The following is a 17,506-nucleotide window of genomic DNA, read 5'->3' as shown; positions in this document are numbered from 1 at the left end:
GATAACCCAGACTTTCCTCCAGGCTGTAAATTCGAATCCTTTCAGAAATGGAGGGAGGCGGGCTGCAAGTGGATCAGCTCGCTATTTGACGAGACGGGCATAATACCCTTTGCACAATTGCGCTCAGACTACAATCTCCCTAAGTCTGATGAGTTTCATTATCTCCAACTGCGGCACTGCCTCACTTCACAGCCCTATCTGGTGCAGGCCTCACGACAGCTAACACCGTTTGAGAAATGGATAATATGCAAAAAAGATGACAAACACCCGATATCGGAATTATATAAAATGCTGTCTGCAGAACAGAAAGGGAAGCACACTAAGGGCTAGTTACGCTGGGAAGAAGAGCTAAGAAGGGCCTTGTCAGACAAGGAATGGGAACATATACACTATAGAACACATCACACTGCTCATAATACAGCGGGTACAGAGGTAGCTTTCAAGGTCTCCTCCTATTGGTACCTCACACTGGCTCACATACACAGATGGGACAAAAATCACACTGAGAAGTGTTGGAGGGGCTGTGTGCTTGCTGGCTCTCTGATACATTTACTTTGGCACTGCCCGAGACTGGGGCGATTCTGGGAGGGGGTACTAAATTATATTGATATGGTGTTTGAGACAGAAATCCCATGCCTTCCCACCTACACACTGCTAGGGCTCTCTAACGCTTTGATTTTTCCTCTACGGTCAATAAGGGGTAGGCAAATAGCGTTAGCATTACTAGCTGCCCGGCAAGCGATTTTGGTACATTGGGAGACATCGACGGTACCCGACCACTCAGCGTGCTACATAGATTGTGGCTGACCCTTAAGATGGAGCTCCTGTTGCTTGTGCAAGATAACAAAGGAAAAACTTACATAGACCTAAGGGCCCCTTTCATTGAAGTGTTGTTGAAAGAATTTATGGAGGTGATATGCTCCAAGTACCTTAAAATATTACATCTGATCCCTGAGACCAAGAGGACGAGTGCATCCCATAGATGATGGGGCAGTGTCTAGAAGGGGGCTGAGTGATGGGCGCATACAATAATACACGGACCACCTTTGCCATTGGTGCAGGATCCCCCGTTTTTTACTTTGGTCGTTTGGGGATGGGGGGAGGAGTACGTTTTCCTTTTTTATGTTCCCATTATGTCTTCCATTTTGTGAAGATAGATATGTTTCTACAGTCCAGATAACGCTGCCAGCCTCCGGGTTGTAGGCACTAAGCTCTGTACCTCGGATTTATAATCAATCTATACCCTGCTGGTCAGTGTGGTTGTAGGCACATAGCTTTGTACTGCCGCAGGTTTGCTTTTACTTTTCTTTTTCAAACTCGAATTAAAAGATTTGTTCCATAAACTTGAACGTTAAAAAATAAAAATAAAAGCCATCAACCCCTACAAACTACCAACCAACAGATATTTAACATAAAACTAAAACAACTTTTTTCCCTCACCAGAAAAGAAGTCACCTGAACCACATTGAAACACGTTTAATGGAAATTCTGCAATTACCATTAAGAACACATATGTAAGTATAAAAAACAAAACAATTCTCATAATGTTTTATGTAAAATGTAAAGTAAAACTATAATGATATAGTTAACTATATTATTAAAAAATATTTTCAGACACAATGATTGAAAGAGCAAGATACATCACATCACAGAAAGAAAAACATGGGCTACACTTACAGGCAAGAAAGCACCCACACCACAAACGGCCCCTTGTATGTAGGATGTAAACTCTGCTAATAAATCTACATGCAACACAGAGGTTCCAGACATACGTTTCTTGTTGCTCTCACTCTCTAGAGAGATTAAAGACAAATGTGCAACCTCTGATACTAAGAAGTCAAATGTTCAGGAGTATTGTGAGAACCTTGAGGCTAAAATGGCAGATATTACAGCAAGATTAACAACGATGGAATCATTTCTTGTTTGTTTTACAGTAGGAGGTCAAGTCTAACCATGTGGAAATACAATCCTTAAAAACTGGTGAAAAAGAGTTTGGGGACAAACTAGAATCATTAGAGAATACTTCCAGAAGGAATAATCTAAGGCTGTTAAATTGTCCGGAGGGGGTCGAAGGGGTAGATATGAAAGGTTTTTTGATAGATCTCAAAGAGTCGATGGCCGAAATTCTGATGTGGGACCTAGATCAAAATATTCAAAGAGTACATAGGGACTCATTTACGAGAAACACCCAAAAAATAAAACCAAAGAAGATCTTAGTAAATTTCTATACCTACATCATTAGGGAAACAATCCTCTCAGCTGTTCTTAAAGTAACACATTTCCAAAAAGGTGATTGGTCATTTATCATCAGACATAGTGAAGACTACACAAAATTGCCAGTGGGAGCTAGGGAACACATTCAAACCTTTAAATCACTGGGGGCTAATGCTCAGTTGAAATTTCCTGCTACACTAAGGGTCATGTGGAACAAAAGAATGTACAACATGAAGGAGGTCTCTGAAGATGAGGGTTTAATTAGCCAGATTAATTCCCCAACTGAAGTCCTAAGAAGGCAAGTCAGAGAATCTGAGTTCCAGGGGTAATATGCACTAGCCCATTTGGATAAAGGGAGGGTTCCTCATGGTGCATTGGGGCGAGTCGACAGAACTGGGGCTACACACACATATTTGTAATTATGAGCACTGAGTAGGGAGCATGAGGGAAAAAAATGCAAAAAAATGGTCCTTACATGTGACATTAGTTGGCGCACTAAAGGGAGGAGACCAGAAGGTGGAAGAGAAAAAAGGAACTATGATAAAGGTGATGCATAATCTGCAAGAAATAAGACTACTGTCTTGGAATGTGAATGGCCTTAGGGTACATAGTAGAAGGAGGAAGATTCTGGAACTAGTAAAACTCTAATAATGAATTAATAATACTTCAAGAAACACACCTTCGTTCTGAGGAATGAGATGAGATTCTTAAAACAAATGGATGGATAGGGCAGCTGGTATGCACTAATCAATTGTGCAGTGTAAAAGTGGTAGCTATACTATTTAAAGGATCAGCACAAGTTAAGCTAGAAAGTTCCTTTGTGGATACAGGGGGTAGATGGGTAATAACTAATGTTAATATAGATGAGATAGGATACACACTGGTAGGTTAACCTGGATAAGAGGGCATTTATTAATTTCAATAGAATTTGGTTGGAGTCCAAGAAATTGCTGCGATCATGGATGCATTTACCTCTATCAATATTAGTGAGAACAAATATAGTCAAGAAGATGATTCTCCCTAAATTCACCGTTATATGCAATGCCTTACCATTACACCTCAAATATGAGTGGTTTAGGAAGCTACAAGGTGATTGGAGTAGTTTCATTTAGAAAAGTAAAGGTGTGCGAATAGCTTGGGAAAAATTGCGTAAAAAAAATAGATGAAGGGAGAGAACTTCCGGATTTCCAGCTATATTATTGGGCCTTTTGTCTGAAAAAAGTAAGACAGCTCCTAATGGACAACAAGCAAAGAATCCCTTCTTGTTTCAGGGTTTTGAAAAAAAAAATTCGGACTAAGGCAATTTTTTTCTTTTCAAATTTGTCCACTCCAAGTTTTTTAAGAAGATTAAATTCAAAGTTTTATTAGCAGCCTGTAAATTGGTGATTCAAGTTAAATGGACTCTTGGAATCCCGTACTCTAGGTGAAATGAACCAATATGGAATTCGCCTGGGACCCCTCATTGTCTTTTGGACACAGTAGCTGTGCCCTTATCAACAGCAGTCTTGACAAGATGGGGTCAGCTGTTTGATCAAGGCTCCTTGGTATCATGGGACTAATTAGCAGCCTGCATTAACTTCACTTTATCAAGGTTGAATGAAATGAAAGAAAATTTATAACGCGCGAACTAAGCCCAAAGGGCATCAAGGCGCCTAGCTCAAAATAGTTACATGTCCCAGGTGCTATTCACTGGTACGCTTTGTTAAAACACCATGTTTTCAGGGCCTTTTTAAAAAGGGGCAGTGAGGATATCGATTTTAATTCAAGAGGGAGTGCATTCCACAGACGGGGGGCAACTGTTGAAAAGGCTCTACCTCCCCATCTGGTCTTCTTAGACCGTGGAATAACCAGAAAGTTTTGTTGTAGTGAGCGCAGACATCTGCTGGGAACATAGCCGGAGAGAAGTGAACCCAATCCAACAGATGTTCCAGATTTCAGAGCACTATGTACTAAGCAAATGATTTTGAAAGAGTTGCGGTGCTCTATCGGAAGCCAGTGTAGGCTCTTTCTGGCTATAGTCGCAGAGGAAGAATGGGGGGTATCCAGGACGAATTTTGCAGCCGCATTTTGTACAGTTTGAAGTCGCTGTATTAGTCCCTTGTTAATCCCTGCATACAGTGAGTTGCAGTAGTCCAGCCTTGAACCAATCAATGCAACCACTGTCTGTTTCCTAGTTTGCGGGGAAAGATAGTGCGCTATTCGACGGAGAATTTTAAGAATTCCCCAGCAAGTAGCCATCGTTCTGTTAACCTGAAGGGTCATTGCCAGAGAAGTGTCGAACATGACCCCCAGGTTCCTAGCTGAGTGGGAGGGAACAGGGCAGGTTCCTAGGGATTGCGGCCACCAGTCACTTGACCACACATCCTGATCCTTTCCAAAGATCAGCACCTCGGTTTTGTCGCCATTCAGCCTCAAGGAGTTGGCTACCATCCAGTCAGAGACTGACTGCATACAGCTCCTGAAGTTGAAGGCGGTGGTGCTGACCGGCTGGGTTAGTGACACCATGATCTGAGTGTCATCTGCATATGACACTACTTCCATTCCCTGGGCTTTTACCAATCTCGCTAGGGGGGCAACATAAATGTTAAATAGGGTCGGACTCAGGGCCGACCCTTGTGGTACCCCACATTGCAGCGATGTAGGGGGAGAGAGGTATTCTCCTAATTTGATCCTCTGTTCTCTATGATCTAAAAAAGAGGACAGGAGGTCCAGGGCTGACCCCTCCACTCCCATCTCCCTCAGACGAGATGTTAGTATCGAGGGAGATAGGGTGTCAAACGCTGCGGTCAGATCGAGTAAGACCAGCAGTGTTGTCTGTCCCTGATCTACCTTCATTCTGATGTTATTGGTAACCATAGTAAGTGCGGACTCCGTACTATGGAATTTCCTGAACCCGTGCTGGGTATGATCTAAAAACCCAGAGGAGTCCAGGAAGGCAGACAAATGCAGATTCAGATGGGACTCAAGCATTTGGTTGGGTCAAGTGTAGGTTTTTTAAGTAACGGCCTAACAATGGCTTTCTTCCAGTCTGACGGAAAAATCCCGTGTGACAGGACACTATTCATTACTTCCAATAGAGGAGGTAGAAGCATAGTCCTACACTCCTTCAGCACTCTAAGAGGACATGGATCCAGAGGGGAAGAGGATTTAGTCCTATTCAGCAATGCGTTAAGATTATCAAGAGTAATCTGAGGGAAACTAGAGAGGGTCGTAGTGGGGTTTTTTGTCCTGACTTCCAAATTTGTAAGAGCCTGAGTAGTGTCATTCCCAAGTAATTTTTTCTGCGCTTCTAAGTTAACAGCAATCTCATCTATTTTAGTATAGAAAAAGGATGAGATCTTATCGCAGAGCTCCTGAGAACCCTTCACTGGGTCTGGAACTTGCAGTGTACAGAGTGAATCCACTATTTTGAACAACTCTTTAGATGACGTGAGAGAAGCGGTGAGTTCAGAGAAATATTCTTGTTTTGTTTTGATGACTGCGGCCTTATATTCGCCCAGCTTTTGCTTGTGGGTCTCTCTGTCAGCAGGATCCCATGATTTCCTCCATTTTCTCTCCTGTCTCCTACAGCTCTGTCTCTGCAACCTAAGGGGCTCAGTGAACCAGGGGGCAGAGGGCCTCCGTCTCGCTGAGTATCGATGTATAACGGGAGCTAGCTCATCTAATGCACCAGAGATAGAGTTTGCAAGATTTTGTGCAGCCTTCTCAGGATCTGGTGGCAGATAGACAGAACCAATGAAGGGGGCCAAAGCATCATTCATGATATTTTTATAGTTCCTTTTACCCGTTCCCTGAATTAAATCTTTACTAGAGGGAACTGAGTGGGAAAAAGTCAGGGCTAACGGTACAGCCAGATGGTCTGTCCAGACTAGGGGTTCCGGCGTCCCTGTCTTAACTCCAGGGTCGTTGGAGAAGACTCCATCGAGGGTGTGGCCTGCCTGATGTGTAGGGCCCTTAACCAGTTGACGAAAGCCACATTCTTTAAGAGGATCGACCAGGGAGGATGTATCTTTAGAAGTAGAGTCATCTAAATGAAAATTTAGATCCCCTAAGATAGTAAAGTGAGGCTTGCCAACGTATGGCTCCAGGATTCTGAACAGGTCGCTGCTAAAATTGGATCTAGGTCCTGGAGGCCTGTAAACAAGAAGGCCCACAAAGGATGCTGATGGAGATAGGGAGATGAAGAAATGCAGGACCTGGAGGGGGTCGGAAGGCGCAGTCAGAGCATTAATATGGCAGGTAAGATGGGACTGATAAAGAATCGCTAATCCACCACCTCTTCGCTTGACTCTGTCAAATCTCTGAAGAGCATAACCCTCCGGAATTGCCATTAGGAGGTCATGTCCCGAAGTCTCCGAGGCCCAAGTTTCAATTACAAAGACCCATGCAGGCTTTCTAGAAGACACAAAGTCATGGAAGGCTACATTGTTTTTAATTAGGGAACGAGCATTGATAAGAAATCCTTCCACTACGTAAGTGCTTTTATCCAAAGAGTAGCTTTCTTGAGATGGATGACTAACCAGAGAGGGTCCATCAGGGCTCCAGATACCTGTAGCAGATGTAGTAATGAGCAGCAGGTCCTCTGGAGTATGTCTATGGTGGCAGGAAGACTCCCCCGGTTTCCACACTAACATTTCCTCCAATGTGTAGGAGTGTGGTATCTGGGAGGGGAGGTCAGGGGGCCCTATGTGCAGCCCGTCTTGCAGCTCGTCCTCAGCGCGGACGGGCGCAGACGGGCTGAACTCTGGCGTAACTCCGGCGCTTTCACAGCACGTCTGCTGGTCGCGTCCGCTGCGCGGAGCCATGATCGTATGTATTTATGCAGGTGACTCACCCAAGATGGCCGCCACTAATGGTCCACCCTCTTCCCAGGTGTCTCAGCCCTAATATCGGCAGGACACTCCGTGGGAAGGCAACAGTACAATTATAAGTGCAAACAGGCGTATTTTAAAACCAATTTTAAAATTAGAAGGAAACCAACACCATAAAATCGATGTGGCACCAAATGACTGGCTTTCTCGGCGCGCTAATGCAGGGGAGGGAAAGGTCACAAGGGGTAAGGGCTGGCAGTAAATAGCACGAGCAGACCAAGTAGCTATCGCCCGGCTCAAGCCTCAGGCGTTTTGTGTAGTAATCACTCGAATAGGGAGCTCAGCCTGAATTTATGCAGGTGACTCACCCAAGATGGCCGCCGCTAATGGTCCACCCTCTTCCCAGGTGTCTCAGCCCTAATATCGGCAGGACACTCCGTGGGAAGGCAACAGTACAATTATAAGTGTAAACAGGCGTATTTTAAAACCAATTTTAAAATTAGAAGGAGACCAACATCATAAAATCGATGTGGCACCAAATGACTGGCTTTCTCGGCGCGCTAATGCAGGGGAGGGAAAGGACACAAGGGGTAAGGGCTGGCAGTAAATAGCACGAGCAGACCAAGTAGCTATCGCCCGGCTCAAGCCTCAGGCGTTTTGTGTAGTAATCACTCGAATAGGGAGCTCAGCCTGAATTTATGCAGGTGACTCACCCAAGATGGCCGCCGCTAATGGTCCACCCTCTTCCCAGGTGTCTCAGCCCTAATATCAGCAGGACACTCCGTGGGAAGGCAACAGTACAATTATAAGTGCAAACAGGCGTATTTTAAAACCAATTTTAAAATTAGAAGGAGACCAACACCATAAAATCGATGTGGCACCAAATGACTGGCTTTCTCGGCGCGCTAATGCAGGGGAGGGAAAGGACACAAGGGGTAAGGGCTGGCAGTAAATAGCACGAGCAGACCAAGTAGCTATCGCCCGGCTCAAGCCTCAGGCGTTTTGTGTAGTAATCACTCGAATAGGGAGCTCAGCCTGAATTTATGCAGGTGACTCACCCAAGATGGCTGCCGCTAATGGTCCACCCTCTTCCCAGGTGTCTCAGCCCTAATATCGGCAGGACACTCCGTGGGAAGGCAACAGTACAATTATAAGTGCAAACAGGCGTATTTTAAAACCAATTTTAAAATTAGAAGGAGACCAACACCATAAAATTGATGTGGCACCAAATGACTGGCTTTCTCGGCGCGCTAATGCAGGGGAGGGAAAGGACACAAGGGGTAAGGGCTGGCAGTAAATAGCACGAACAGACCAAGTAGCTATCGCCCGGCTCAAGCCTCAGGCGTTTTGTGTAGTAGGTTCAAATGAGACCAATTGGCAAGCTGGTCCCATAAGCAACCTATATTGGCCTTAAAACAGACTGGGAGGAAGAGATAACGAGGGACCAGAGATATATGAACAAAGTGTCCAAGTGTTATTGGATGTTGGTGCAAGAGGAGGATGGTCCTTTAACGTTGCCAGAGGCGATTTGGAAGATGTACTTGCAGGAGCTAGACATTCTAAACCTATGGCAAGTATCTATAGCTACACTTTGGGTTACAGTGAGATCTGCGCCCCTGAGGGAGAAATATCTTTTTACTTTACAAAGGGCCTACTGGTCCCCAAGGAAGTTGTCAAAGATGAGTGGAAGTAAGAAGAGACTATGCTCTAAGTGTGCGCTAGAGAAAGCAGATGATGTTCATCTATTATGGCAGTGTCCAACAATCCAACTCTTCTGGCAAGACATGGGTAAATCTCTGTCAATACTTTTTGGGGGTAAGATAGAGGTACCCCAGTGGCTAAGAAGGATACACCGACCTTTGACAAAGTAAGTGGGGGACCGGTTAGGTACATTTTGGACCAATGGGTTTACCTACAGGTAACTGAATGAGGGTACCGATTAAGGCAAACCTGACTAACATTAAAGTGGAATCGGGAGCAGGCGGGAAGACTATCCTCCTCATTTGTAAAATTGGCAACTTTAGTGGAGAGGTTAAAGGCATTTACTGCATCTCCAAGCAGTACAATTTCTGGCTGTATAACCACCTGGGTCACAAAAGAGTTGGGGAATGTTTACCTTAAGGGGATCAGGGTTAGAGAGCAAGAGGTGGACTAATTATTTTCAACATAACCACTTCGCCCTTTGACTTTGGGCACCTTTTGGGGCTACATAGTCCTGACCACCGCACTACCATTACATCTCTAAACAGTACTACCATTGGTGGAACGACTACTCTGTAAAGGAGGGCGGTGCCGAAAGTACGCCATTGCAAGTTTGAATTTGAGCATGGGCTATTGATCATATGTCGTCAGTAAGACCAGAAGTAGAAAAATCTTTTTGGGGTGAACAGTATAAAAAACAACATACCGCATAATCGGAATTGAGCATGTCTTTTACATAGGTTTTGTTTGAGCATTTGGTTTATCGTGCAGAGTTTGACTATAGGGCGGTATCCCACGACAGTCCTGGGTTGAGAGAATGACTTATGAGACTCGGGTAAGACCATTACCATTTTACCTCATTGAAGGGGGACCTAGATATACAAGTTAAAATGGGCTAGTGATTGCAGAGTTCCTATCCTCACGTGGTGTCGGGTGTAACTTAGGCGCATCTTACAACAATTTATGATAGGGGATTAACACAGAGCTGTCTTAAACAATGCCATTCAAGATACTCACACGGCTTAGGGGGATTTTTCTCATGATTAATTGTTTTCTTTACAGATATCTGTGACAAATGTGTTACGGAGAAGAAGAAAGGTTGATTTAACCATTCATTATTTTCTAACTACTGATCACATCGTGATTAGACTAGATGTTAGAGGGATCTATACTCCGAAGAAGGCCGATGACCCAGTGGGACAAAGGAATATGCCTCAAACATGTTCGTAATCACAGTGGGGGTTTAGGAGCAGTAACTCTTCCTTTACACCTCTTATTTTTGATTTTTAATCCTGTCCAGGCAGACCGAGAATAAAGGGATGCAGGTGGTACCTCCTTAGGCAGTTTTATCTTTGCTTCCTTTCTGTACCTGTTATCCCTCCCAGAGAAAGGTTCTTTCCTTTTCTCTCTATTTCTTTCTTTCACCTCACAAAAAAATCAGCGCTCCGTCTAGTGTGTTGGTCTGCACCTGTGCGTCAGAAGCGGGCCAATGATGAAGCATGCCACTACATAGCAGGTGAGGGTAGTATTAACAAATCTATTGATTTTTCCCCCTATTCCCCCCTCCTCTGTAACCCTTTTCTACACAATGTTTGGTTGGATAGGGATACTGACAGTATAATTAACAGAATAATTCTTCGGAGGGACTCTTACCCTTTGTTTGGTTATTTAGTCCTTCTCTGTTTGTGAGTTGTGGTACTATTAAGAGGGGAGTCACAGAAGGCTCACTCCCTTGTCTCTCTGTTTGTAGTTTAAGATAGAGGTAAGCATTGAACTGGTCATTTTGGGATTTCAGTTGGTGATGGGAACTATCACAAATTGGGGAAAGTTCGGGCTCAACTGCTTTTTATTCTGATAATAATTGCATGGATGGAAATTTGCACGAAATGGGTCTCCTCTATTACACCAACTATATCTGAGTGGGTGACGTATGCTGGACATATCTGTAGGATGGACTGCTCGAATGGGTCTGCTAAAAGGATGCAAAATGTGAGATCTACTGCTCACTAATATTGGGTGATGCATCATGATAGGTAGGTTGGCCCTGTCAGGTGGCCATGCAGCACTGTTCTAGGATCAATAATTGCCAAAACAGTCCGAAGATTAAGACACACTTCAAGAGCTGAGGAGGTTGGTAATGCTGAATGCAACCTTCCTTGCAAATGGTTTGAAGGATGCTTTAAAAGGAGACTAAACTTTCATCAACACAGTTGCACCCCAGGCCACTCCCAGCTTAGATCTTGGGCCTAAGTCATATATGAGGACTAAAAAAAAGAGAAAAAGCTCTAGCCCCAAAAATGTCAATTGGAAACGTGCAAACTATTACTCTAATACTTGTTTTGTGAGGGCTACTACAAGAAACTATGTTATTAATGTGAGACAACACAGCCACCCCCCCAAATGTCACCGAAATTGAAGTGAAGCATGTACTACAAAATTTAAAAAAGGCGAGCACTAGTTACCAAGAGCTCACTACTAAAACTTTAAACAGCATACTCCCTTAATGTATTAAGCTTTGAATAGCACAAACTAAAAAAGCCACCGGTGATACACCTCTTGCTACTAGAAGATACTATAACAATTCTTGAACAATTAACCACTACACATGAGGAGCCTTTCCTGCTACATGCCAACCTTAATAATGACAATGCATTATTTTTTTCTACAGCAGATAACTTATTAACATGGATGATGGATGATGGATGGAACATTTAACATGTGCCCTAAATCATTCCCTCTGATGTACATCACACATGGGGAACATCAAAACACAAATATACCCATCAAAAACACCTTGCTACCTAATAAACAAAGTAGCACTTACTGTGACTACTCCCACATAAAATAATATGAAATAGTAATCAACATTGAACAAGCTATGATCCAAACAATACTTAACCTATACCCACACAATCCCATTCAAGACTGGTACTAATCAAAGCATTTGGCGCCATCTCCAAAATTCTGCACTAACTATAGAATATGCAAAAATCAGGCAATTTGCCTTTCAAATTAATAAAACCTGATTGCACTAGCCTATGGACATGTAACAGAGGCAGCTAACCACTACAACCACCATATAGAAAGTCCATTCTACCAACAAAATGAACAAACACTAATTAACCTAGTTGACTACTTTGAAAAATGAAGACTGCAATGCTCAGTACACAGATACCAACCCAAATTCCAAACACCACGGTGGAATGTCTACAACAGCACCTTTGCTCAAGAAGTCAAAACCAACAACACTGTAAAAGGATGGCCCAATGCCTCTTATGCAACATTAGGGAGGACCCAAATATGTAAATGTAAATGTCATGGTACTTATAGAGCGCACTGTCACCAGACGGTCACCTTGCGGTGTCGCCTATTCGGCTTCCTGGCGCTGATACTCATACCGCTGTGGAACCCCTCCTGGCTTTCCTTGTGAAGTGTCCACTCCTGGGCACCCCCAGGGTGAAGCCAGGCATCCTTAGTGCTGTTGGGGCTGGTGTGGAGGCTAAGCAAGCTATTGCCCTGAGTTGCAGCATGGGGCCTGTGATTAGAATAGGCACCAAGGCGAGAATTAACAGGTCCGAGGAAATTGAGCCCGAGACGGGAATCAAACCCTGGTTCCTCGCCAGTACTCTGCATCAGGGTCTGCCGCTCTAACCATTGAGCCACACTCCTCCACAGTCTGCATCAGGGTCTGCCGCTCTAACCATTGAGCCACACTCCTCCACACAAATACCACTTTACAAATTCAAAGACGTCCTACAAAAAGAACAAAAAGAACAAAACTATCAACAGCATATTTGCAAAAAATATTGTAAAAACTGCAAAATGTTAAAAAAACATATTCAGCATGTTTTATATTTAAAAAATAAATAAGTATGTTCTTAAAAAATGTTTGCAAAAATAAATGTATATGTGTTCAATAGAAATGTTAACATAGAACCACAAAAACATATAAAAATGAAACAATAAACTGTTTTGTACTTTTCTTTGTATGAACAATGTTAATATTAATGCATGTGAAAAATACAATACTTAAATGTTTATATCTAATACTTACATTTTCATGAAAAATGCCACGAAATAGAACTCCTACTTCTATTGAAACCATTTTAGTCATTCTGTTCTACACTAAAAAAAAAAAATTACTATTCCTACTCTAAGTCATTTAGGGGAAGGTGTGGGACACTGAAAATGTAACATTTGCCATTTCCACTCCAAAGTAAGCCATTTTGAGTGAAGGCGTTGGACACTAAGGGCCCGATTCGGATGTCGGATGGACCGTAGTCCGTCCAACATCGGTTTGGAATTGGAACTGAACCGTCCAGGAAGTAGGATGCGACCGAACCCTGTTCAGTCACAATCCTATTCTTTACAATGAGAGCATGCATTCTGAACAGAAAGCATGCTCTCATTGCAAAGAGCAGAGGTGCAGTTCATCCCTGCACCCAGTGGCAGGCACCTCATATATGTTTCACTAACCACTTGCCATGTGTTGGGAAGTAAAGATAGAAATGACTAAATCTACCACGAGGCCTTGTTTCTCTAACTCACAACTAGATGCAATAGTGGTCTCATGGACTTCACCATTTATCAAGTGTTGGCAAGCTGAGACTTAAATGACTAGCCAAAAGGCCCTGTTTCTGTAACTCTAAACAAGGTGGAGTAGTGTTGTTTGCTCATTCTCAGCCAGGTTACAACTGATGCTCACCTGCCTTGGAGTTAACCATTTGTCAAGTGTGTGGAAGTAGAGATTGAAAGACAACAACTACTATGAGGCTCTCTTTCTGCTATAGCTCACTCTTATGGAACTCTGACACGCCTGGGAGATGGGGTGGGAGGGGGGTTGGAGTAAGAGGGTAGGGGATGGGGGGTATGGGGTAAGGGCCAGGGAGGCTTGAGTTGGGGGGGGCGGGATGTTTGTTTGGCTTTATTCGGGGCTCAATAGTCCGGGGACGGACAGACTGGATGAATAAAAAAGCGGTTCTGAGTACTGCCTGAGAAACAAGGGTTTTTACTTCTGAAGTCACTTGTAAACTTGTAAACTTGTAAACTTGGAGATTTATAGAGCGCAGTTGTTGCCCGAAGGCGTCCAAGCGCTAGGATAATCGTGACCTACAGAGAACAGGGGAGGGGGGGAGAAGACAACGGTTTAGCAGGCAAATGTGAAAAGGTGGGTCTTCAGATGCTTGCGAAACGAAGTAAGGTCCTGGGTGGCTCTAAGATGACGTGGTAGAGCATTCCAGGCCTTAGCTGCGTTGTACATGAACGTCCTTCCGCCGGTTCTAGATCTTTTTATTCTTGGGACTACTGCTAAAAGAGTCTGGCTGGGGCGAAGACTGCGATTTGGGATATAGTGAGTGATCAGATCACGGGTAATGATAGGTCCCATGTCCCAGAAAGCTTGATGGGCTATACATAGCGCTTTGAACAGAATCCTCTGCCGGATCGGTAACCAATGGGGGATAGGCAGTCCGGTCCTTACTGAGTGTCTGTGCGGGATTTTAAGTAGAAGGCGAGCTGCACTGTTCTGTACAGTTTGCAGCCTCCGAAGGGTGTATTCTGGTGCACCAAGATAAAGAACGTTATTAAAATCAAGACGGGAGTGAATGAGCCCTTGAATAGCAGCCTGTTTGGCTTCCAGGGGGAGGAGAGGGAAGATTTTATTTAGCACTCTCAGAATGCCAAAACATATGGCTTGGACATGGAAGGATAGTGAACTGTCCAGCCATACCCCAAGACTTTTGATGGTGTTTTTTGGGGTTGGAGGCGGTCCTAGGCATGAGGGCCATAGGGAGGGGGGAAGTGCCGGCTCTGAAGGTCCTAGGAGCATCAGCTCAGTTTTATCTCCGTTTAATTTCAGGGATGATGACGCCATCCAGTTCCTCACTTCCTCCAGGCATTCTCTGAGCCCGCCTGGCGCAGTTCGAGATGCCTCCTGCGCCAGTGAGACCACCAGCTGCGTGTCGTCCGCTTATGAGATGATTTTAACTCCAAATGGGCGGACGACGCTGGCCAGTGGTCTCATGTATAGGTTGAATAAGGCAGGGCTCAGAGAGGAGCCCTGAGGAACTCCACAATTTAGAGGTCTGCTGGAGGAAACTGAGTCGCCATCAAAAACTCTGAAAGATCTATTCCCCAGAAAGGATTCAAACCATGCCCAAGCTTTATCCTTAATCCCCACACAGGACATGCGGCTTAGTAGGGTGTCATGACACACTGTGTCGAAGGCCGCACTTAGATCAAGGAGGATCACTGCCACTGATCCTCCCTGATCCAAGATTTTTCTCGCTTCCTCTACAACCATGAGGAGGGCGGTCTCTGTCCCGTGCTTAGGTCTGAAACCCGTCTGAGTGGGATCCAGTATGGGGTGTCCCTCTAGATAGTTCACTATCTGTTGGTTTACGTATTTCTCCAACACCTTGCTCAACCAAGGGAGCAGAGAAATAGGGCGGTAGTTGGCCAGATCAGACGGGTCCAGATTGGGTTTCTTGATCAGTGACCTAACCATGGCCTGCTTCCATGCGGGTGGGACGGTGCCGGATGAGATGGAAGAGTTTAATACCTCTCTGATGACGGGCAGGATGGTATGTGATGCTGCCATTAGGATGTCAGGAGGGGCAGGATCGGCCGGAGAACTTGATTTGACACTGAGGGCTAGTGATTCTAGAGTGGAGAGGTCTAGTGGGGGGAAGTGAGTTAAGCTATAAGGAGTGGGGGAATGTGGCAGGCTGAGGAGGTTATTAGATTGAGTAGACAGGTCGGTGTTTAAGGGAGAAAAAGTTGTCAGCTACTAATGCTCTCCTGTACAACGCCGCTCGACCTCCGGGATGTGAGCTGAATGGCCATGTGAGACTTTTATTATGGAGCATGTATTACGAGGCGGAGGATAGCAAGATTGTTCGCTGAATTAGTTCTGCAAACTATGAAACTGCAATAAAAATATATTTTTTAAAAAAATGAGGCTCTCTTTCTGTAACAGAAAACAAGAAGCAACAGTGAGTTTGCCCACACTCACTTGTCAGCCAGGTTACAACTGTTTTCCGTTTCTCATGGACTGATCAATCTACATATAATGCTCTAATCAGAGACATGTATGCCTTCTTAACTTGATGCTGTCCTGGTCTCCTCAACTTAAACTATTGAAGGCATGAGTGACACCATATCAAGTGTGTACCTCAAATACATGTAGGGTAAGGAGGTAACACAGCTGATTAGAAGTGGCAGGTGGCCCATTGACTATGCAGTACTCACATGATAACTAATGCTGAATTTGCAACCAAGTTGTGTGTTCTCCTGTATTGCACACAACTAGGCCTTGGAATGGTGAAATACACATGTTACCTCTACACTGTGTTAGCTTAAATGTTTAGGAGATGTCATGTTCATTCCTTAATCCAAAATGCAACATATCAGTACATCTAATGAGCTGCTGAATTCTAAAACAAGTATTGAATGTCTTGTAAACAAATTCAATACCACAGAACTGGATCACAGTGTTAATCTCTACTAATTTTGTTTTTCCATTGGTCTCTACTTACTGTGACAATAACTATGTGGATGTAGATACCACATTTCCACCAATAAGAATGTTCTATATTTCTCAAGAGATCCATCTGGCACAGCACATGGCCTGAGCTTGGCCATCGAACAGACTCCCACTCTACCCCAGTATCAAGCCCTGAGTGATGATAATACCCCTGGAGATGTGGTCGTGAATGGGAGGGTAACTGTGGGCCTGCTGAGTGAGACTACTGGGGCCACTCATACCAAGGCCACAATCAACCAAGTCTTGGGAGATTATCAGGACTCCCAAGGCGTGATGGGTAAGGTACTAACAGAAATCCTGTCAAAGGAAGACACGTCTGCAGACACCCCGTCTCAGCACCAGCGGTTACCCCCTCCCCCGCAGGAGGGGACTTTCATCAAAAAATCCAGGAGATGTGGATGGCAAGACACCCACCACTGCCAGTAAGAAACCTTGCACCTAATAAACAAAGTAGCACTTACTGTGACTACTCCCACATAAAATAATATGAAATAGTAATCAACATTGAACAAGCTATGATCCAAACAGTACTTGACCTATACCCACACAATCCCATTCAAGACTGGTACTAATCAAGGCATTTGGCGCCATCTCCAAAATTCTGCAGTAACTGTAGAATATGCAAAAATCTGGCAATTTGCCTTTCAAATTAATAAAACCTGATTGCACTAGCCTATGGACGTGTAACAGAGGCAGCTAACCACTACAACCACCATATAGAAAGTCCATTCTACCAACAAAATGAACAAACACTAATTAACCTAGTTGACTACTTTGAAAAATGAAGACTGCAATGCTCAGGACACAGATACCAACCCAAATTCCAAACACCATGGTGGAATGTCTACAACAGTACCTTTGCTCAAGAAGTCAAAACCAACAACACTGTAAAAGGATGGCCCAATGCCTCTTAAGCAACATTAGGGAGGACCCAAATATGTAAATGTAAATGTCATGGTACTTATAGAGCGCACTGTCACCAGACGGTCACCTTGCGGTGTCGCCTATTTGGCTTCCTGGCGCTGATACTCATACCACTGTGGAACCCCTCCTGGCTTTCCTTGTGAAGTGTCCACTCCAGGGCACCCCCAGGGTGAAGCCAGGCATCCTTAGTGCTGTTGGGGCTGGAGTGGAGGCTAAGCAAGCTATTGCCCAGAGTTGCAGCATGGGGCCCGTGATTAGAATAGGCACCAAGGCGAGAATTAACAGGTCCGAGGAAATTGAGCCCGAGACGGGA

The sequence above is a fragment of the Lissotriton helveticus genome, chromosome 8 (genome assembly GCF_964261635.1).
Source record: "Lissotriton helveticus chromosome 8, aLisHel1.1, whole genome shotgun sequence".
Lineage (NCBI taxonomy): Eukaryota > Metazoa > Chordata > Amphibia > Caudata > Salamandridae > Lissotriton > Lissotriton helveticus.
This window is presented reverse-complemented; position numbering follows the sequence as displayed.